Below are 23329 nucleotides of genomic sequence, written 5' to 3'. Positions count from 1 at the left end.
GTTTTGCAAAAGAAGAAAAATCTGAATTTTTCTTTTGGAAGGTTTTTGTTTTTTCAACAGTATGCACTCTGGAGACTAGTTATCTGCCTTTGTTTCCTGGTCACAAATAGGTTCTAAGCTTCCTCTTTGTTTTAAAGTCATTTGTAGCATTTATTTCTGTTTTTTAGCCATGAATACAAATAGTAGAGTAAGGATATGTAAGCATTATATAAGCAGTAAGGATGAAAAGTAATTTGCTACACATGAAGCTCATGTGTCATTTCAAGCCACTAAAGCTTATTAAAAGCAAATTATTTGCCCTTTCTAGGTCCACTAAAATCACTTTCACCAAAGTGGTCTTAGAGTAGCATAGTTACTAAATTAGATACTGCTGAATTAGTAAGTTTATACTCCCCCAAAGAGTATTTAGTAACTCAGCACATCTGCAATTTCTAAATTACTGCTCTTATAAACAAACACAGAGATAACTGGAGGCGACAGTCTAACAGCTCTCTAGACGGTTGTCTATTCCAGTTCACCACTGGGTGTTATATTTATGGGGATTCTTTATATCATGTAACTTGATACGGGAATAAAAAGGTGACAGTAGCAGAAGGTAGTAACAAGGTCTCTGGCTTGCATGATAGGAAGCTTGGGTGCTGTCTGTCTAGTGAGGGCCCCTGAAATGCATAGCTAGCCTCAGAAAATCTGGAGCATCAGTGCTGAGAGCCAAGAATCCTATTTAAGTTAGTACCCATCAGGCCTCTTCGGAATAAAACAGAAGATGACTTTTTGACTGACAGTAGGTTCCTGTGACACGGAGATTAAGACCCTTAAACAAAGGAATGTGACCATAGTTGCCCCACCTTAGGGAACGTGGAGAGTAGTGTCGAGAATGATCAAGAAGCCCCAAAATAGATTAGGGTTAGGGAGCCTTGTCACAGACATTGAGTTTCATTTGCAGGGATTGTTTTCCAGTAAGATCCAAGTGGCTGTCATTCAAATACCTATGATAGGGGTTGGCAAGCTTTTTCTGTAAGTGGCCAGATAGTAAATATTTAGGGCTTTGGGTGCCTAGAGATAAAATTGAGGATATTATGTAGGTGTTTATAATAAAGAACAAATTTTCACACATTCAGTATTCAATAATAGTGACTGAGGGCAGATCTTCTCATTCAGAAAAATTCCAGTCTTGGCCCAAACTCAAACATTTCAATAAAACTTTACCACTGTCAAGCCATAGAACTTCAGTGTCATAGGGCAGTCAGGATATTGTTTCTACTTTTGAAAAAAATTCATGGTATTGTCAATGGCTAAGTCCAGGAGAGGAAGTTCACCACTGACACTACTGGTTCAATAACACATGATTAGACTTGCATATTTTCCGCAAAGTACCTTCTGATAAATAATGCAATGAATGACCATAGGCTATAAGCACCTTACATTTTCATAAGTCTTGAAAATTTCAACTAAGCTGTTTTTTCTGTTTCACATGTATCTTTATCAGTTGTAACACATCTTAGCATATTCTACTTCAAGTTGTACTGAATTAGTGTTTTCTCAACTTTGAGAAATACTCTTTGAAAATACTCTTCTGTAGCTGTTCCACGCAGACTATTCATAGGGCCTAATTCTTCAAACATTTCAAACTTAGCCTCCTCAAATGAACAATTAAGCAGTATTGATGACATCTGTCAACTCATCAAGAACCAAGGAAAACCACTCAAAATCATTTGCTTGTTTTTAATTGACTATTGGTGTTGCTCCCACTGTCCTCAACTCTGAGCATCTGTTCTCACCAAAAGGCTAATAGTTTTAAACAAGTTTATTTTCTCTAGACACATTTCTTTAGCTACTGCAATCAAACATTTAATTAAGCCACCATCAGTAAATGGCTTTCTTTGCTTGGCTAAGAAGTGAGCCACTTGGCAACTTACTTTGGCAGCCTTGTTTTTATTTATTATTTTTGTGAAGAAATTCTGCTGTGATGAGATATTCCATTTTAAATGTTCCAATTTTTCTGACCATTGCTTTCCTGTGAGTTGGGAATATTGTAATGAGTGTTTAGTCTGGTAATGATGACATGTTTTATTCTTTTAGCACAGCTCTAGTGTCAATGCACAATAAATACAATACTTTGCTATCCACTATGGACTGTATTGCATTGCTCCAAAATTCATATATTGCATCTCTAACCCCTAATGTGATTGTATTTGGAGATCCGGGCTTTTAGGAGGCAATTAAGGAGGTTATAAAGGTGAGGTCCTAATCCTATAAGATTGTTGGCCTTCTAAGAAGAACTGAGAGGGAGATCTTTCTCTTCACATGCATACATAGAGTAAAGGCCATGTGAAGACATGGAAGGCAGCCATCTGCAACCCAAGGAAAGCTCACAGCAGACACTGACCCTGCTGGCACCTTAATCCTGGGCTTTCCAGCCTCCAGAGCTGTGAGAAATTAATTTTTCTTGTTTAAGCCACACATCTTATCATGTTTTGTTATGGTAGCCCGAGCTGACTGATACACCATCTAACTAGATAACTCCAGTGTGCCTTAAGACCATAACAATCAGATCACTTTCCTTGGACTTCCCTAGTGGTCCAGTGGTTAAGAATCCACCTTCCAATGCAGGGGCTGCAGCTTCCCCTGGTCAGGGAATTAAGATCCCACCTGCTATGGGGCAACTAGAGCACACTCATGCTGCAAGTAAGACCCGACACAGCCAAATAAATAAATAAATAAATATTTAAAAGTTAAAAAAAAAAGATCACTTTCCTTTTCTCATTTTGACATGAGTATGCACTGGTAATCTTTTTTCTTTTTCTTTTTAATTGGGATATAGTTGTTTTACAATGTTGTGTTAGTTTCTACTGTACAACGATGTGAAGTAGAATTCCCTTGGTAATTTTTTTACAAGGTGCAGTATGAAGATAGGCATAACGCTTTAAGTGCCATAGAGTTATAAATGTGTCACTGTGATTTATAGGATTTATAGTGCACTAAGCAACAGTGTGCAGAGGTGAGAGAACCACATTTGGTCTTTGTTGCAACTACTCAGCTCTGCTGTTATAGCTCGAAAGCAACCATAGACAATGCACAAATGAGTGTGCCTGTGTTCTAGTATAATTTTATTTATGGGCATTGAAATTTAAATTTCAAAATTTTTACATGTCAGGAAATATTTCTTTGATTTTCAACCATTTAAAAATATTTAAAACCTTACTAGAAGAAAACATAATGGAAAAGTTTATGACATTGAAGTTGACAGTGATTTCTTAGACATGACACCAAAAGGGCAGGCAGCAAAAGTATATGTATATAGGCAAATAGGACTACATCAAACTAAATTTCTGTGCATCAAAGGACACAATCAACAGGGTGAAAAGGCAACCTATGGAATGGGAGAAAATATTTGCAAATCATGTATGATAAGGGGTTAATATCCAGAAAATGTAAAAAGTGTCAACAACTCAACAACAACAAAAAAACCAATTAAAAAATGGGCAGCAGACTTGAGTAGACATTTCTCCAAAGATGATATACAAATGGGTAACAAGCATGTGAAAAGATGTACAACACCACTAATCATTAGATAAATGCAAACCAAAACCATAATATCACCTCACATCTATTAGGATGGCTACTATCAGAAGAAAAAAAAAACCCAGAAAATAATATGTTGACCAGGATGTGGAGAAATTGTAATCATTGTGCACTGCTGATGGGAATGTAAAATGGTGCAACTACTATGGAAAACAGTATGGTGGTTCCTCAAAAAATTAAAAATAGAACTACCATATGATCTAGCAATCCCACATCTGGGTACATTCCCAAAATAATTGAAATCAGAGTCTCAAAGAGATAGTTGCACACCCATGTTCATAGCAGCATTATTCACAATAGCCAAGTAGTGGAAGCAACCCAAATGTCCATGGATGAATGAATGGATAAAAGGTTTGGTGTATACATGCAACGGAATATTATTCACCTTTTTAAAAGGAAGGAAATCCTGTCATGTACAACATGGATGAAAATTGAGGACAGTATGCTAAGTGAAATACGCCAGTCACAAAAGGACAGTTAATGATTCTACTTATGAGGTATATGAAGTAGTCAAATTCATACAAAGTAGAATGGTGGTTACTAGGAGCTGGGTGAAAGGGGAAATGGAGAGTTGTTTAATGGGTATAGAGTTCAGTTTTTCAAGATGGAAAAGTTCTGGACGTCTGTTGCACAACAATATGAATATACTCAACACTACTGAACTGCACACTTGAAAATGGTTAAGATGGTAAATTTTGTCATGGTTTTTTTTTTAACCACAATTAAAAATAAAAGAAAACATACTTGGATTGTGTGCCGTATAAAAACACAGTAGACCAGACTTGGTCCACAAGTTGTAGTTTGCTGACCCTTCCTTTTTGGCCCAGCCCCAGGATGGTTCTCCCGGGTTCCATGCCTGATGGAACTATATGAGAATCACGTATCAGGGTCTTCACTGGTGGTGCAGTGGTTAAGAATCTACCTGCCAATGCAGGGGACACAGGTTCAAGCCCTGGTCCAGGAAGATCCCACATGCTGCGGAGCACCTAAGCCCGTGCGCCACTACTGAGCCTGCACTCTAGAGCCCGTGAGCCACAACTACTGAAGCCCGTGCAGGTAGAGCCCAGGTTCCGCAACAAGAGAAGCCACCGCAATGAGAAGCCCGCGCACCGCAACGAAGAGTAGCCCCTGCTGGCCACAACTAGAGAAAGCCTGCGTGCAGCAACGAAGACCCAATGCAGCCAAAAAAAAAAAAAAAAAAGAATCACATACCTTTGGAGAACCTAAGAAAACACATGCAACACCAGTGGGCAAAAGACTCTTTCCTCTTAGAAAAGTTGACAATGAGTACAGTGGTGGAAAGAGTAGCAGAGTTGTAATTGGAGATATTAAGAAAAGATTGGACAGTGGACGGGTGAGCGGTGTGGGCAACTATAGTAGAGGAGAATATGTGAATGGTGAGGAATTTGAGAGCCCATTTGAGGAAGAAGAGGGAGTGTGGACATTGACAATCCATTGCTCACCTAATCCCCAGGATGCTGTAGTTTAGGTGAGCAAAAGTTAATCCATTCATTCACTGTGTAAATTTAGGCAAGTCAATTCCCCTTGCCTTATCTGTGAAAGAGGAGAGTTGGATAAGATCCCTAGCGCCCTTCCCAGCTCTAAAAACCATGAAACCCACCAAGCTGATCAAGTGCCTATGACTTTATCCCTTCGTTTGAACAGCTTTAAAGACAGGACAACTTCTATGTCTCCTGTTGGGTTGATATTTATTTGTTTACCCTACTAAGTAGGGGTAAAAAACTAATTACGGTCTACAGAGTCCAGACTAACTCCATTTCCGCAGCTGGGCCATCTCTTGATATCTCAAGCTCTCCTTCCCCTGAGAATCCAAGGAAATAGTGCCGACAGGGAAGGGAATTGGAAGCTGCTGTTGAACTCCAGTCTTAGCCCCATAGCAGTCACCTCCTCCCATTAAAAATCTCGGAAGTCGATTCCAGTTCTTTAACAAGAATGTTTGGGGAATGGGTCTTGTTTATGAAAAGAATGTAAATCTCTGTTCATTTTGAATAATCATCATTATGTGTGACAGCCTTGTCAAAAAAAACAACAGCAACATTCTTTTAGCTTTTTAAAAAATTCCTCTCCTCCTTAATCAGTGACTACTCGGGGGAAAAACAGGAGTTCAAAGGGAGTCATAAACAGAGCCGCCTCCTTCCAGTTGTTCACCAGGAACTGTTTTCCAAAAAGGAAGAGGCTTTCTTACTCTTGGCCTCTAGGGTGTTTGTGGGGAGGGCCTTTATTAGTCTGGTTACTCCGGTAGCTGTCTCATTTGCTTTCCAGTTTGCAGCTGTCCCGTGATATGTTTATTTGAATCTCAGCCTCAGAACTGACTTGCCTTTGTTTCTGGCCTGAGGAAGCTCTAGTCAGAATGGGAAAGTTCAGCCACACTGTTCAAGTTAAACAGTGGAGTGGGAAAACATCAACTGCAAGACTCTGGGACCAGGTTAGACTTTTCAAAGTATATCCGTTTCTCCACGTTGCGCTTTTGTTTACTTCTGGCACTAGTTGTCGTGTTAACCTCATGTTTGCTCAAATTGTCCTGGGGTGATTTAATTACCATGATATTTTGTCCAAGAAAAGGGAAATTAAAAACCCATCAGCTCCCTTTGTGCATTCGTTGCCATGTTATAGTTAGGGCTTTAATAATAAAAAATAATAATAAATTATTAATGATATAACACTTTGCAAGTCTAAGGTGTGATCGGTTATGCAACCCTTGCACATACATGTTCTTGTTTATTTTTTCTTTTTGTTTAGAAACATTTTTTCTTCCAGTTTTATTGATATAATTGACATACAGCACTGTATAAGTTTAAGGTATACAGCATAATTAGTTGACTTGTATACACATCATGAAATTGTTACCATAATAACGTATCTATCATCTCATAAATACAAAATAAAAAAAATAATTTTCCCTTGTGATGAGAACTCTTATGATTTACTTTCTTAGCTTTCATATCTATACATGTTTAACACAAGGCCTGGGAAGTAGACAAAGAGTTTTCTCCCCATTTTGGATGCAACTGAGGCTCAAAGAGGTTGAGTGACTTGCCCAAGTTGGTGGTTAAGCCGAGACTCAGTTTTCTGTGGAACGTAGCACTGCCAATCTTTTTTCAGAAAAGCAGAGATGTTGCTTATGACAGAGCTTTCATGCAGCCTTAGATTAGACAACAGTAGTTGTTAAAAGCTTGAAATACTGATGCACTGGTTGGTAAAGAGCTGCTGCCTTGAGCCCTTCCAATGGTTTCCCAGGTTGCACCAGCATGGGGGAGTTCCTCTGGGATGTGGCTGCCCTGGTGCCTGCCAGCTCCCTTGTGCAGGCTCCCATCTGTATGCATCCAGATGACCAGAGCTGAGATAGCACCAGTTAGATGGGAAACAGTACCCCGAGCAGCAGGACTGGCACCTTATAGTACAAGTGTGCATTTCTCGGCTGCGCCTTCCCTGCCAACAAGGTGTTTGTCCACTGCTGGCCAGCTCTCCCCTTGAGATTAGCCACAATATATCATACCGCTTCTTAAATATTTTTAATATCATCCAGACTTATAATAAAGACAAGCCAACAGCACAACTGTGAAGTAGATCCTATCACTTGTCGTTTCCCCCACAGTGGGGGCTCCATCCCCTGAATAGGTATCTGCTTCCTCATGGTCCCTGCCACCCCTTACCCCCGACAGTATCCTTCACTTCACTTCACTTCAGGGTAATATCTGGGCTAGATCTCTTCAGGGTTTTCTTCTCTTCCTTGTACCGTACACACTTATTTAAGCTGTCAGAGGCTGACTTTTGAAACTGTTAGTGACTGGTGAGTGTTACTTATGGTGTTTAAAGATACCAGGTCTTAGGGACCACTTTTTAAAAAAATGTATTCTCTCTTTTTAGCATTATGACTTTTCTCTTTATTGTCACTTTCTTGAGCTCTTTATATGAACAAAGTCTACAAATGCTTAATTATTTGAGTAGAAGGATCCTGACTGTGGAAAAGATTTCCCATCACTCCGTTCAATGTAATCTAATCCTACTGATATTTTTTGCTTTAATTTTTTAAATTTAATTTTCTTTTGAAGTATAGTTGATTTACAGAACTGTGTTAGTTTCAGGTGTACAGCATAGTGATTTAGTATTTTTGCATATTATATTCCATTATAGGTTATTACAAGATAATGGCTATAATTCCCTGTGCTACACAGTAAATCCTTGTTGCTTATCTATTTAATGTATACTAGTTTGTATCTGTTAATCTTATACTCCTAATTTGTCCCTCCCCTTTCCTTTTCCCCTTTGGTAACCATAAGTTTGGTTTCTATGTCTGTGAGTCTGTTTCTACTTTGCATATACATTCATTTGTATTTAGATTCCACGTATATGATATTATACAGTATTTGTCTTTCCCTGTCTGACTTATTTCAATAAACATAATATTCTCTAGCTCCATCCACGTTGCTGCAAATGGCAGTATTTCATTCATTTTTATGGCTGAGTAATATTCCACTGTGTACACATATACCACATCTTCTTAATGCAATCGACTATTGATGGGCCCTTGAGTTGCTTCCATGTCTAGGCTGTTGTAAATAGTGCTGCTATGAACATTGGGGTACATGTATCTTTCCAAATTTAATGTTTTTGTTTTCTTTGGATATATACCCAGAAATGGAATTGCTAGATCACATGGAAGCTCTAATTTTAGTTGTTTTTTTTTTTTTTGAGGAAACTCCATACTGTTTCCCATAGTGGCTGCAGCAATTTACATTCCCACCAACAGTGTAGGAGGGTTCCCTTTTCTCCACACCCTCTCTAGCATTTATTATTTGTAGACTTTTTGATGATAGCCATTCTGACCAGTGTGAGGTGATACCTCATCGTGGTTTTGATTTGCATTTCTCTAATAATTAGTGATGTTGAACATCTTTTCATGTACTTGTTAGCCATGTATATGTCTTCTTTGGAGAAATGTCTAGTCTTCTGCCCATTTTTTATTGGGTTTTTTGATATTGAGTTGTATGAGATGTTTGTATGTTTTAGATATTAACCCCTTGCTGGTCATGTCATTTGCAAATATTTCCTCCCATTCCATAGGTTATCTTTTTATTTTGTTGATTGTTTCCTTTGCCGTACAAAAGCTTTCAAGTTTACTTATGTCCCATTTGTTTATTTTTGTTTTTGTTTCTTTTACCTTAGGGAATTGATCCAAGAAAATATTGCTATAATGTATGTCAAAGAGTGTTTTGGCTGCGTCCTCTTCTAAGAATTTTATGGTTTCGTGTCCTACATTTAGGTCTTTAAACCATTTTGAGTTTATTTTTGTATATGGTATGAGGGAATGTTCTAATTTCATTGTTTTACATGTGGCTGTCCAGTTTTCCCAGCACCACTTGTTGAAGAGAAGGGACATCTTTACTGATGGTAGTTCAAGCCCTGTGGGAGGTGGGACAGGAGTTATTTTTTGAGAGCTGGCTTTTCTGCCCTCAGGCTATATAATTTAATAAACACCTACAAAACAAGTGGGTTTTTAAAAAAGTTTTTAATATTTATTTATTTATTTGGCTGTGCTGGGTCTTAGTTGCGGCATGCGGGATCCTCTTTGTGGCTTGTGGGATCTTTAGTTGCGGCATGCGGATCTAGTTCCCTGACCAGGGATCGAACCTGGCCCCCCTGCATTGGGAGCGTGGAGTCTTAACCACTGGACCACCGGGGACATCTCAAAACAAGTGGTTTTTTGATCAGTGTTTCCAATGAATATTGAAACAATTCTAAGATGCATTTTAAACTTTTGATTACCTTCTATTGTACAGGAAAAGAGGGAGTCACACTTAAATACAGGAAATATGTTTGGGAGAAGGGCATTCCCTCCAAACGCATAGCTGCAAAAATGGACATAAGGTGCTACATTATGTGGTTAAGAGCAGAGGCTTTCAATTTCTTTTTACAAATGGCAAGAAAAAAAGAGAGGAGAAACCTACAGATAAAAAAAGAGACTTAAGAGATGTATTAACCAAATGCCAGTTTCTGACATAGATCTTGTTTGGGTCATGGTTCAAATAACGTACTGTGGGAAAAAAATTATGAGACAATTGGGGAAATATGAACATGGACAGGACATTTGATGGTGCTAAGAAATGATTGTTATAGGTATTGTTATTTTTCTAAAAAGAGTCCATTTCTTTTGAAGATATATATTGAAATGTTTACAAATGAAAAGATGAAATTCTGTGTGTGTGTTGGATAGGGGCTGGGTAGGGTATGGATGAAACAAGATTGGCTATGAGTTGGTAATTGTTGAGGCTGGGTGATGAACACATGGTGATTCATTACACTATATTATCTACTTTTTTATGTCTGAACATTTTTATAAATAATAAAGGCTAGAGCTTCCCTGCTGGCGCAGTGGTTAAGACTCTGCCTGCCAATGCAGGGGACACGGGTTCGAGCCCTGGTCCTGAAAGATCCCACATGCCGCAGAGCAACTAAGCCCGTGTGTCACAACTACTGAAGCCCGTGAGCCTAGAGCCCGTGCTCCCCAACAAGAGAAGCCGCTGCAATGAGAAGCCCACGCACCGCAACAAAGAGTAGCCCCCGCTCTCGGCAACTAGAGAAAACCTGTGTGTAGCAGCGAAGACCCAATGCAGCCAAAAATTAAATAAATGAATAAATAAACAATTTAAAAAATAATAATAAAGGCTAAAAAGAAATAGAGCACAAAAGTGAAGTCAGACCTTCATGAATGTGAATCTTGGCTCTATTTCCTAGCCATGTGATGTCCTTAGAGAAATAGCCTCTCTGAGTCTAAATGTCATCTGTAAAGTGGTGATAATGTGAAGATAAATGAAATAATATATGTAAAGAACTTAGCATGGAGCCTGACACAATAAGTAGTCTATAAATAGGAGATCTTATTATAGTCCAATTATTTTGTCCATTTTTCTGAACCTATAATTGCAGATACTACAAGAGTTTATTCCCTAAGAAGTTCTTACCACTAAAGTAGAATAGTTTTGTAATACACAAATGTCTACTGCTGTGTTCTCTAGGGGGAGCATGTCTGGAAAAGAGAGGCTGTGGTATTAGCACAAGTGGAAATAATGGCAAAGAATCAGAGAAGCTGTCCTAAGAAATAAAAATGTCTTGCTTTGCAGCTCTGAGTCTTTAAAAGCATCCTTGAGGACACACAGCATCGGATCTTTCTTTTGTATATGTTTCGGCTTTTCCCTCCCCCCACACACTGGCTCGTAGTGAATGTTGACTAACCAATTCTCCTTGGTGCCCTTCAACACAGAGGGGAAAAAGCCTGGTTATGCCACTGAAGCAGGAATAGGGGTCCATTGTTGACATGGTCTTAATGCCTTGCATACAACTAGAGGACTCTGTGATAGTACCTTAATTCTTTTAACAAACATTTCCAAATGCTTACTACGTGTCAGGACTCTGCTAGACACTCAAAATACATAATATCTGGTCAAACCCCATTTTAGATATGAGTAGACTGAGGTTTGGAGAGTTTAAGTGGCTTGCCCAGGGTTACACAGCTAGTAAGTAGCGAAGCTGTTACTCTGCATGCAGAGCTATCAGACTCAGAAACCATTTTCTCTTAATGAGCTTGACTGTAGTAACCATTTCACTATGTATATGTATACCGAAACGTCATGTTTGTATCTCTTATTGATTCATGAAACTTTTATTTAAAAATATAAAAAATAAAGAAACCATGTCCTTTACTTCTAAGTCTTTACTATAACTTCATGCCCATTTATTATCAGAATGAGAAGTAGAAACAAGGGAGTTCAAAATATTGGGCTGGCCAAAAAGTTAGTTTGGGTTTTTCTGTAACATCTTATGGAAAACCTGAACGAACTTTTTGGCCAACCCAATAATATTTTTCTCTCTCTGAGCTTCCTTAATATCTTGAAGACTTCTTCCCAGTATGATTTATTTATGTCACTAAAGCTGTGATGTGCAAATAGAAAGACAGGTTTAGATATGCGTGGTGTTGCATTGGTTTCAATATTGTTTTCTTGAACTTTAAAAATACACAGAACTGAAGCCTTGTTTTGCTGTCGGGTCATCAATGCTTCCTAAGGCCATGTGGCCTACATAGAGGACAAAGTGGTAGAACAAAGAGGCCCTTCATGTTCAGGCTCAATACCAAGCCCATGCTGCACGTGAAGGTCCAGGGTAAGGAAGCAACGTGGAATCCACTGAGCTCAGCTGTAAGGGAGAGGTGGGCTGCCAGACAGGACCCTTGCCAGCTCTGAGTCATTACAGGCTTCCTGAGCCCAGCCAATTTACCTGCTTCTCAATAAGATCTTTATTTGTCCTTCTATTCTCGTCAAAAGCTGTTGTCATTTCCTTTTCTGTCTGGAGACACTGCAAGCTGCCTCCAGGCAGTATGACCATGCTGGCCCCTTGTGCAACCCCCAACTCACCAAGATGAAATATATCTGAAAATTCCCCTTGTTTGACTTTTTCTTCCTTGTTAGGCAGAAAGCATCATATTTCTTACATTTCCAGAGCTTCAACTATTCAAATTCTTTATCGGATCAGCTAGTATGGGGTTTGGAGTAAATAGAAAGTGCTATCCTGGTAGCTCTGGTGTGATTATTTTGTGGCTGCGTTGGAAGACATATGGATTCATAGGATTAGAACCTCTTAGACCTGCAAAGCCCTCAGAAAGCGAAGAATTGGAGGCCAGACTGGAATGACTGCAACTTGGTTGTTAAATGTTCATTTGTTCATTCATTCCTCCCTTTACTTTTATTAACTGAAGTATAATTGAGTTACAATATTGTGTTAGTTTCAGGTGTAAGCATAGTGATTCAGTTATTATTTTTCTGATTATATGCCATTATAGGTTATTATAAGATACTGAGTATAATTCCCTTGCTATACAGTAAATCCTTATTGCTAATCTATTTTACGTATAGTAGTTTGTATCTGTTAATCCCACACTCCTAATTTATCCTTACTCCCATCGCTTTCCCCTTTGGTAACCATAAGTTTGTTTTCTATGTCTGGGAGTCTGCTTCTGTTTTGTATATAGATTCATTTGTATTATCTTTTAGATTCCATGTATAAGTGATATCATACAGTATTTGTCTTTCTGTGTCTTATTTCACTGAGCATAATATTCTCTAGGTCCATCCATATTGCTGCAAATGGCAATATTTCACTTTTTATGGCTGAGTAATAGTCCACTGTCCATTCCATGTGATATATATATCACATATATACATGTATATTTTCGTAAGCCAATCATCTATTGATGGGCACTTGAGTTGCTTCCATGTCTTGGCTATTGTAAATAGTGCTGCTATGAACATTGGGGTGCATGTATCTTTTCGAATTAGTGGTTTTGTTTTCTTTGGATACATGCCCAGGAGTGGAATTGCTGGATCATATGGTAACTCTATTTTTCAGTTTAAGGAACCTCCATACTGTTTTCCATAGTGGCTGCAGCAATTTACATTCCCACCATCAGTGTACAAGGATTCCCTTTCCTCCACATCCTTGCCAAAGTTTGTAATTTGTAAATTTTTGATGATGGCCATTCTGACTGGTGTGAGGTGATACCTCACTGTGGTTTTGATTTGCATTTCTCTAATAGCAATGTTGAGCATCCTTTCATGTGCCCGTTGGACATCTGTATGTCTTCTTTAGAAAAATGTCTATTTAGGTCTTCTGCCCAATTTTTGATTGGGTTTGATTTTCATATTGAGTTTTACGAGCTGTTTGTGTATTTCCTCCCTTTATGCCTTTATTCCAGAAACACTTCTTAAATGCCTTCTAGATATCAGTGCCTTGGCCCCAACCTCAGGAACTCTCATATTTATTTATTTATTTATTTATTTATTTTTAAACATCTTTATTGGGGTATAATTGCTTTACAATGGTGTGTTAGTTTCTGCTTTATAACAAAGTGAATCAGTTATATATATGTTCCCATATCTCTTCCCTCTTGCATCTCCCTCCCTCCCACCCTCCCTATACCACCCCTCCAGGGGGTCACAAAGCACCGAGCTGATCTTCCTGTGCTATGCGGCTGCTTCCCACTAGGTATCTATTTTACGTTTGGTAGTGTATATATGTCCATGCCTCTCTCTCCCTCTGTCACAGTTCACCCTTCCCCCTCCCCATATCCTCAAGTCCGTTCTCTAGTAGGTCTGTGTCTTTATTCTTGTCTTACCCCTAGGTTCTTCATGACATTTTTTTTCTTAAATTCCATATATATGTGTTAGCATACGGTATTTGCCTTTCTCATTCTGACTTACTTCACTCTGTATGACAGACTCTAGGTCTATCCACCTCATTACAAATAGCTCAATTTCGTTTCTTTTTATGGCTGAGTAATATTCCATTGTATATATGTGCCACATCTTCCTTATCCATTCATCTGTCGATGGACACTTAGGTTGCTTCCATGTCCTAGCTATTGTAAATAGAGCTGCAATGAACATTTTGGTGCATGACTCTTTTTGAATTATGGTTTTCTCAGGGTATATGCCCAGTAGTGGGATTGCTGGGTCATATGGTAGTTCTATTTGTAGTTTTTTAAGGAACCTCCACACTGTTCTCCATAGTGGCTGTACCAATTCACATTCCCACCAGCAGTGCAAGAGGGTTCCCTTTTCTCCACACCCTCTCCAGCATTTATTGTTTCTAGATTTTTTGATGATGGCCATTCTGACTGGTGTGAGATGATATCTCATTGTAGTTTTGATTTGCATTTCTCTAATGATTAATGATGTTGAGCATTCTTTCATGTGTTTGTTGGCAATCTGTATATCTTCTTTGGAGAAATGTCTATTTAGGTCTTCTGCCCATTTTTGGATTGGGTTGTTTGTTTTTTTGTTATTGAGCTGCATGAGCTGCTTGTAAATTTTGGAAATTAATCCTTTGTCAGTTGCTTCATTTGCAAATATTTGCTCCCATTCTGAGGATTGTCTTTTGGTCTTGTTTATGGTCTCCTTTGCTGTGCAAAAGCTTTGAAGTTTCATTAGGTTCCACTTGTTTATTTTTGTTTTTATTTCCATTTCTCTAGGAGGTGAGTCAAAAAGGATCTTGCTGTGATTTATGACATAGATTGTTCTGCCTATGTTTTCCTCTAAGAGTTTGATAGTTTCTGGCCTTACATTTAGGTCTTTAATCCATTTTGAGCTTATTTTTGTGTATGGTGTTAGGGAGTGATCTAATCTCATACTTTGACATGTACCTGTCCAGTTTTCCCAGCACCACTTATTGAAGAGGCTGTCCTTTCTCCACTGTACATTCCTGCCTCCTTTATCAAAGATAAGGTGACCATATGTGCGTGGGTTTTTCTCTGGGCTTTCTATCCTGAGGAACTCTCATCTTGAGGGCCGGGGTGGATGGACAAGTAAACAGCTGGTCGTAATACAGTATGCCCAGTTTTGTGAAAGAGATGCAGTATCAGACAGTGGTTTAGAAAGGACACCTTAGAAATCAGATTGATCTGGTTTAAACTCCAGCCTTGCCATTTATTTCTTGTGTGGTTTAGGTAAGTTATGAAACCTCCTAAGTTAACTCTAGAGCATGGTGATCATGGATGCACATAGGTATGTAGCACTTGAGCAGCACAGATGGCTAACAGGACATCTATGTTGATCTGTTGTGGTTCCAGAAGGCCAGGAGGTTGTGATAAGCTAAAAAGATAGAATTTTACCCTTAAAAATATCCTATGATGGGGGCAGGCAATAGGCATGTGGATAGCTGGGGTAAAAGACATTGGCCCATTGGGACGGGGGAGCTAGCCATGAGGGCTCTGATTCAGAGCCAGATTCCTAATCCATAAAAGGACTTGGAGAGCAAAGCAGACCTCAGTCCCAGATGAAAAACATGGCTGAGTTTATGGAGGAAGGGTATAAAGTAGAACTTGGAGACGGGGTAGTGGTAAAAAATAATCTACAGGTGTACTGCCTATATTCTAGGTAGTAACTCAGAACATGAGGAAGCTACAAAGCAGAACAGGAGCCCTGCTGGCAATGCTGTGGTTGGCAGGCATATGGCAGCCATAAGAATGTGCCTCTCAGATCTCTGACAGCTGGGAGACTGACCAGGCTGCTGCTACACTCTGAAATCGTCACTGTATTTGCATCAAGGCCACACTTCCTATGGGCTGTTCCTGGTCAGTGGATGACCCCAGCAGGGACACTAGGTAGGCCTGTTCATGGAAGACACTGGAGTCCTTTCTTTAATTGAAGTATAGTTGATTCACATTACTGTGTTGCTTTCAGGTGTACAGCATAGTGATTCAGGTTTTGGGGTGTTTTTTTTTGGCAGATCGTATTCCATTATAGGTTATTACAAGATAATGGCTATAATTCCCTGCGCTATACAGTAAATCCTTGTTGCTTATCTATTTGATGTATAGTAGTTTGTATCTGTTAATTCCATACTCCTAATTTATCCCTCCCCAATTTCTGTCCCCTTTGGTAACCATGAGTTTGCTTTCTATGTCTGAGTCTGTTTCCATTTTGTACATAGATTCATTTGTATTATTTTTTAGATTCCGCATATAAGCGATATCATACGATATTTCTCTTTCTCTGTCTGACTTACTTCACTCAGTATGACAATCTCTAGGTCCATCCATGTTGCTGCAAATGGCATCATTTCATTCTTTTTTAAGGCTGAGTAACACTCCACTGTATCTATATACCACATCTTTTTTTTTTTAAAAAAAGGATCTTTTTTTTTTAGATGTTGGAGGGGTAGGAGTTAATTAATTAATTAATTTTTGCTGTGTTGGGTCTTCGTTTCTGTGTGAGGGCTTTCTCTCATTGTGGCAAGCGGGGACCACTCTTCATCATGGTGCGCGGGGCTCTCACTATCACGGCCTCTCGTCGCAGAGCACAGGCTCCAGACGTGCAGGCTCAGTAGTTGTGGCTCATGGGCCTAGTTGCTCTGTGGCATGTGGGATCTTCCCAGACCAGGGCTCAAACCCGTGTCCCCTGCATTAGCAGGCAGATTCTCAACCACTGCACCACCAGGGAAGCCCTATATACCACATCTTCTTAATCCAATCATCTTTTCATGGGCACTTGGGTTGTTTCCATGTCTTGGCTATTGTAAATAGTGCTGCTATGAACATTGGGGTGCATGTATCTTTGGATCAAATGGTAGCTCTATTTTTAGTTTTGGGGAAACTACATACTGTTTTCCGTGACACTGGACTCCTTTGGCTGCTGACTTTGTCTTAAGGACTACCTGATGGTGATGCTAAACTTTCCTTAGAACTGCACCCAGGCTAAGACACTTCCCTCTGACTAACTTCCTTCCTCCCTTCTTTCCCTCCTCCCTTCCTTCCCTCCTTCCTTCCCTCCCTCCCTCCCTCCCTTCTCTCTCCTTCACTCAGGGTCAGACTTGCATTTCATTGCAGTGCATACTCGTGGCTCTCCCAGGCTTTCCTTGTTCCCTTCCCATTTTTTGTAATCACTGGGGTTGCCCCTAGTAAATTTCTTGTGCTTTTACTTCTATCTTTTTATCTCCTTCTTGAATGACCTGGACCAACACAGGGGGTCACCTACATGTGTGGTTTAAGGGACCTCAACTTAAAGGATAGAAAGTTGCAGTGACAAAGGTTTCATCTGAGATTGAGTCCGGTGGTTTTCACATTTCCTTGCATGAAGAATGTAGATTGACTGGGTAAGCCTCAGGGGCCAGGCACAGTGCTAGGCTCTAGGAATACAGTCACAAACAAGATGCCCTTATGAAATTTATCAGGAAAGACAGCAGAGATTAGGCAAGTAGTTGAGAAAATATTTTTGGTAAAAGCTAGTGACATAGTCCAAATCCCTTCCCATGGCTTATAAGTTTTCATGACCTGGCCCCTACCTATCTCTCCATCCTCTTTTCTCATCATATCTGTATTAGACTCTGCACCAGCTAGCATGAAATGCTTGCAGTTCCCAGAACTCTCCATCTTTTTACCTCTGGGCCCTTGCCCAGGCTACCCTTCACCCACCAGCCTTAGACCAGCCATCTACCAGGCTTATTAGCTCGTTCTTCCTTGAGCAACTAAAGGTGTTCCTTCTCTGTTCTCCTGTAGCACCTTGCACCCTTATCATTGATTTCTTTACAGGCAAGTAAGTGGAAAACTACTGAAATGCAAAACTGATGCCAGGCACAAAAATATATATACATTCCTTCTTCCCAAATCAGTTGGTTCATAGTTAAGAAATGGTATCTCCACTTTTTATGCTCAAGCCAAACTTGACTTCTGTTTTGTTCCAGAGACTGCTAACTGCCTACTCAATATATGTTCTCCCCTGCCTCTCACTGTATTAATGTGCACAGCTGAAAATATCTGTGCTTCCTAGTGTCTAGTAAGTAGAGGTGGACAGTGAGATACAAGCAGAAATCATGGGGTGGGGCTTCTGGGAAGCCCTTTTTGCCTTTGACGCTCCCTTCTACCCACTGCCTGGTATTTGACTGTGATGCTTAAAGTTCTGGCAGACATCCTGGGACCATGAGGGAAAGGTCAAGAGAATTACAAACAGCCCTGACATTCTTGAGCCTCTAAACCAACACCAGCAACCGCCTACCTTTGGACTTCTCGTTACATGAGACAAATAAACCCTCATGTGTTTCAGCCACTGTGATCAAATTTTTTCTTTTTTTACTCACAGATTAATGCAATGCTGAACTGATCCACCTCAACAAGTTCTGTTCTCTTCTCCTTAGCTGCATCCGTGCTTGAGATGTCTCTCTTCCTTCTCACCATCTTTTCCCCTAAATCTCTGCTTACCAAATCTTATTCATCATTGAAGACTCGGTGCAAACAACAGCCACTTTTAGGGATTTTATTTTATCCCCTCCCAATATAGATGTGCTATTTCCCTCTTTTGACCCATCTCTGGCGCACTTTATCTGGATGTCTTGTGGAATATATATGTATGTGTGTGTATATATATATACATATATATACACACACAATTCTGTGTGATAGGTATTCATGCTCATATTCGTGTCATACATTTCTTTGAATTTTCTGCAATAAATAGCAGAAACACACATAGTAGACATTTAGTAAATCCTTGTTGAATTAAATATAAACTTGCAATAAGAACATAACTTCTCCTTACACGGATATATGTAGACACACACATTTAACCACTGACTACAGTAGTTTTTGGAATGAAGTTTGAGCAAAATAAAAGCAACCCAATAGATAAAATATGCCTTTAAATAACATATTCTTTACTTGATTTGGAAAATAAAATTATTCTCATGACAATGGGGATATACTTCTGTTTAACTTTATATCAAACATTCTTTCATTTCAACTCTTATTTATTGAATGTCTCCACTATGTAGTCAGTGTTATGAACAGGGTTGTATTAAGATGAATGAGGGTTTGAGCTGGGAATATAATTATCAGAGCTGAAATATGGAGACTATGAAAAGCCCAGGTGAATGTGATGAGATCCTGAACTGAGCTGAGGGCAGGGATAATGGGAAGGAGAAAAAGCACTATTTGACCCAGACTCTGAGAACAGGTTGTTAAATATTATTTAAAGGTGTGCCATTCATGCTCATACCAGATTCTGGAATTTTCTTGAATATTACATGCCCCCAAATGACGTAGATAAGTAGGGAGACAGAACTGACAATCATCTGTATTTAAAGGGATTTTTTTTTTTTTTTGGCACGCGGGCCTCTCACTGCTGTGGCCTCTCCCGTTGCGGAGCACAGGCCCCGGACCCGCAGGCTCAGCGGCCATGGCTCATGGGCCCAGCCGCTCCGCGGCATGTGGGATCTTCCCGGACCGGGGCACGAACCCGTGTCCCCTGCATCAGCAGGCGTACTCTCAACCATTGCGCCACCAGGGAAGCCCTCAGTTTTCTTTACTGATTTCTCTTCCCTCCGACTGCCCTTTCAGTTCTTCAAGATACTGTTCTTTTTTTCTTTCACTTTTATTTAATCTCCAAAAATTATTAACATTCTACTCTTGCCTGCTCAAACTTCATTACGATGTATTTCAACTTTCTTATGCCATCTTCAATGTCTTAATCTCCTTCAGACTTTTTTCATATATTTGCCTCTTTGTGCTTCTTACTGGGTGATATCATCTGACCTGTTTTCCAATTCACAAATTCTCTTTGGCTCTCTGTTTAATCCATCAAAGGAGCTTTTATTTTGTACTTAATTTATTATATTTTTTATTTCTCAGAATTCCATTTGGTTCTTTTTTAAAAATATTCTGCTCAGTTTCCATAGTTTATTTCTCAATCATCTTCAAATTCCTTTTTCTTTTAGCATATCAAACATTCTTATTTTATATTCAGCATCTGATAATTTTTATAACTTTAGTCTTTGTGAGTCTGTTTCTGCAGACTTCCACTCAGAATGGCTTGTGTCTTTGTAGGTTTCGTGATATTTTTTTCATTGTGAGCTCATGCTCTTTGGAATTTTATCTGTGGGAATTCTTTTGAGGCTACTTTAAAATTCTTCCAGAGAACATTTTTATTTACCACTGCAATGTGGTGCCTAGAGGCACCATCAACCAAGGACTGCTATAAACTAATGTTTCTGTTTGGTGGTTTTGCAGACACAGACATAGTATTCTGCTCCCAAAAGTGCTTGAGTGTGGACATGTGATTAGGAATTCTTAGGAGAAATAATTTTCTCCAACCCCCGCCCCCCCGCCAATTCCCTAGGTTAAGTAAGTATCTTTATGTAGAGAAGGAGGTATTTTATAGTTCACTCACTTATGGAGTCACCCTTAGGGGATTTTAGCTCTATGAGGGTCTCCAGCCAGCCTGACTACCTTGCTTGGGTCTCAGTCTTTATCTCCTGTCTCTAGTCCTACCACACAGTCCTTTAATACCAACTCTAGGCCACCAGGGATAAGCAGATACTCCAAAGACAAACTCTGGCTTGATTACCTCTAGAAAATCGGGCTGGATTCTTTCCTTTACTTAACTGCAGGTCAGCTTCACTTTAAAATAACAGCACTTAAAATATTTTTTTCCAGCTTCTTAAGCCAGGTTCTCCTCTCCCCGGCATTGTGCTTGCTGTGTCAGGCGCTGTTCTAAGTATTTCTTTATTGGGAGGGATTTCTCTACGCACTTATCCTATTGTCAGAAACAGAAATTATTGTCTTTTTTAACAACATTCTCTCCAGGTAGTCTCATCCTCTCTTTGGACTCTATTCTCTCTCTGGGTGACTCTCAAATCTATATTCTTGCCTTTTCCCTGAGCTTCCTATAGCCCCATATGAATCACCTAATTCATGGTCTCCTCGCCCCTCCAAATTTATTCTGTCCTGCGCCTCCTGTCTTAGCCAGGGATACAGCAAGCTACCTAGTCAGTCAAGCTGGAAATATTAGTATCCTCTTTAAATTATCCCTCTCCCTCATACTCAGTTACCAATTCCCAAGATTACTAGCTGTTTTTCATGTTAGCTGCTTCTACCTCATTCCCCATGAAAACACCCTGGCTCTGACTCTTACCCATCCCTCACCTAGTTAATATCTCTAGTCACACAACTGGTCTTTGGCCTCTAATTCATTTGAAACCCCTTCCATTATTAAATCTGCCACCAAAACTCTCTTTCCAAATCACATATCTGATCATATCCCTTGCCTGTGCAAAAACTGTTATTGACTTTCCATTGCCTGCTATAGAAATAATAAAATTCTGACCTCTTGACTTGGTATTCAAGGTACATGACTATGGGGGTGCCAATCTTTACAGCCTTTTAATTGTGACCTTTTATTCTGTGATGCATGTAATGCTCCAGTTACACTGTACTTGTCATTCTGCGATTTAACTCCTTTACCTGAAACACTCTTACCCTTATCTCCACCAACCAAAATCCTAATTTTTATTTAAGGCCCAGTTCAGTTCTTCCCAGAAATCAATTACTCCTGACTCTGTACTCCCATAGCAGTTTCCTTAATCTTTTGTGGCACTTATCATATTGTGCCTTTTATTAGAGGTCATTGTGTTTGCTTCTTCCTCTTACCAGGTGCTAAGTCCTTGAAGGCACTAGAGCATAGTGGTTACACACTCTGGGTTTGGAGTCAAATAGACCAGGCTTAAGCCTTAATTCCATCACTAGCTGTGTGAATTTGGGCTTAACCTCTTTGAGCCTCAGTTTCCTCATCTATGAAAGGGGGGGTATACAGTACTGTTGTAAATTTTCAATTACCTAATTAATGTAAAGCCATTAGCACACTGCCTGGCAAGAATAACTGCACAATAAATATTAGCTATTATTATTAAAGGCAGATGCTACAGCTTGTTCATCTTTTTATCTCTCCAATTCTTCCTCTAGCCTCTCCTCTTTCCCTCCTCCCCCCTTCCTGTTCCAGGGCTTAGCCTAGTACCTTTCACAGACTACATATTCAATAAATTCTTCTTGAGTGAACGCTGAAAACATCACACAGTTTTTATATATAACATTTAATTCAGTCTGGGTCGAAACAGTTGACATTTGTATGAGACACCAACAGGCGAATGCTTATGGGCTGTCCCAGCAATATATATCAATGGAGCATCCTGTTTGAGCACCAAAGAGCAGCCCCTTTCAGTATTGTCTGAACAAGCCAGCTTTACTAGGAGTGGTGAAAGAGAAAGGGGAGGTTTCATATCCCAGGGAAGTGTTTGGAACTTAATGAGAAGTGTAGGCTGAGAAAATGACCCTGTTCTTTGAAAACCAAATGCAGCTACTGAATGTGAGGCTTACACACAGCCTAGGCCGTGTGTGAGCAACAGGGACCAGAGTTTTGCAAAATCTTTTTCCTGGCCTGTGGTGAATTTTGAATCAAACCCACTCAGCATTTTACTCTCTATAGACACAGCACATTTTTTCTCTAAATCCTCACTCCCAGCACGCTTACTAACCAACATTCCTGATAAAACCAATGAAACCAAATGAATTATTTGGGGCTAGATACGAAGTTGGTCTTCTCCCTACTTCTTGTTCCAGCACCAAAAATATTTATGCTATTACTTTACATCCCTTAAAACTACCAATATTCCAAAATGGTCACTGTTTACTTGGATTCTATATATTTTTCTGTTCTATTTTAAAGATGAATGCACCATATTTTATGACACGTCTGTTCTAATATTATCAGTAAGATTTCCATAAAAGTGAAATATTTTAAAGTCCAACTTTTGTTTTTTACCTCTTCCTGGATTATATCTTGCATAGCTTCAAATCCATCAAAATGCTCAAATGATACTGTATATGTTTCTAATTTTATTTGCTTTATGAGTTTGAGAAAGGTTTAGTCTTTTGCTGCTTTAAGCTAACTATTTTAGGAATGTTGAGCTTTATCATTCAGAAATGATAAAAATGGAATTTTCCTTTAGTTTAATCGCACAGACAACTCAGTGGTATTCTTGAGATCTGATTATTGCGTCTTGGGTAAAGAGGTATGGAATAGCTCAATCACACGATACACTTCAGGTGACCTCCCCCACCCTTCAACACACGCACACACAAGAAATTCAATTAAAAGACTTTTGTTCTTGAAGCCAAAGGTTATATACATGGCTCCCTAACTGATCTTTATTTGTGTATGTAACCCTTGATTCCTAACCTGTCTCTTCCATTGGAAAAATCAATGGCCCAGATATAGTCAACGTTACTTAGTTCCATTCCCTAAATAGTTTTTCTTTCATAGTATCTGCCCCCTCCTCCCTAATACCTATCTTGCTCTCAGCTAGCTGTCAAGTGATCACTGGCAAGGTCTTCACTGATAACGCTTAAACCAAG

The 23329-nt window shown here is 39.4% G+C and overlaps 1 protein-coding gene across 1 annotated transcript in view; it reads left to right on the top strand.

Moving 5' to 3' along the window:
- The first annotated feature begins 5912 nt into the window (after positions 1-5912).
- Positions 5913-23329, top strand: part of PLS3 (plastin 3) — a 224623-nt gene continuing 207206 nt past the window's right edge. The window contains exon 1 of the mRNA XM_060292754.2: positions 5913-6028. The gene's annotated coding sequence lies outside the window, so the exon portion shown is untranslated. The remainder of the gene's footprint in view (positions 6029-23329) is intronic.

Source organism: Globicephala melas, chromosome X (genome assembly GCF_963455315.2).
Source record: "Globicephala melas chromosome X, mGloMel1.2, whole genome shotgun sequence".
Classification (NCBI taxonomy): domain Eukaryota; kingdom Metazoa; phylum Chordata; class Mammalia; order Artiodactyla; family Delphinidae; genus Globicephala; species Globicephala melas.
Note: the sequence above shows the minus strand (reverse complement) of the source record. Positions and strands in the feature narration are given on the sequence as shown.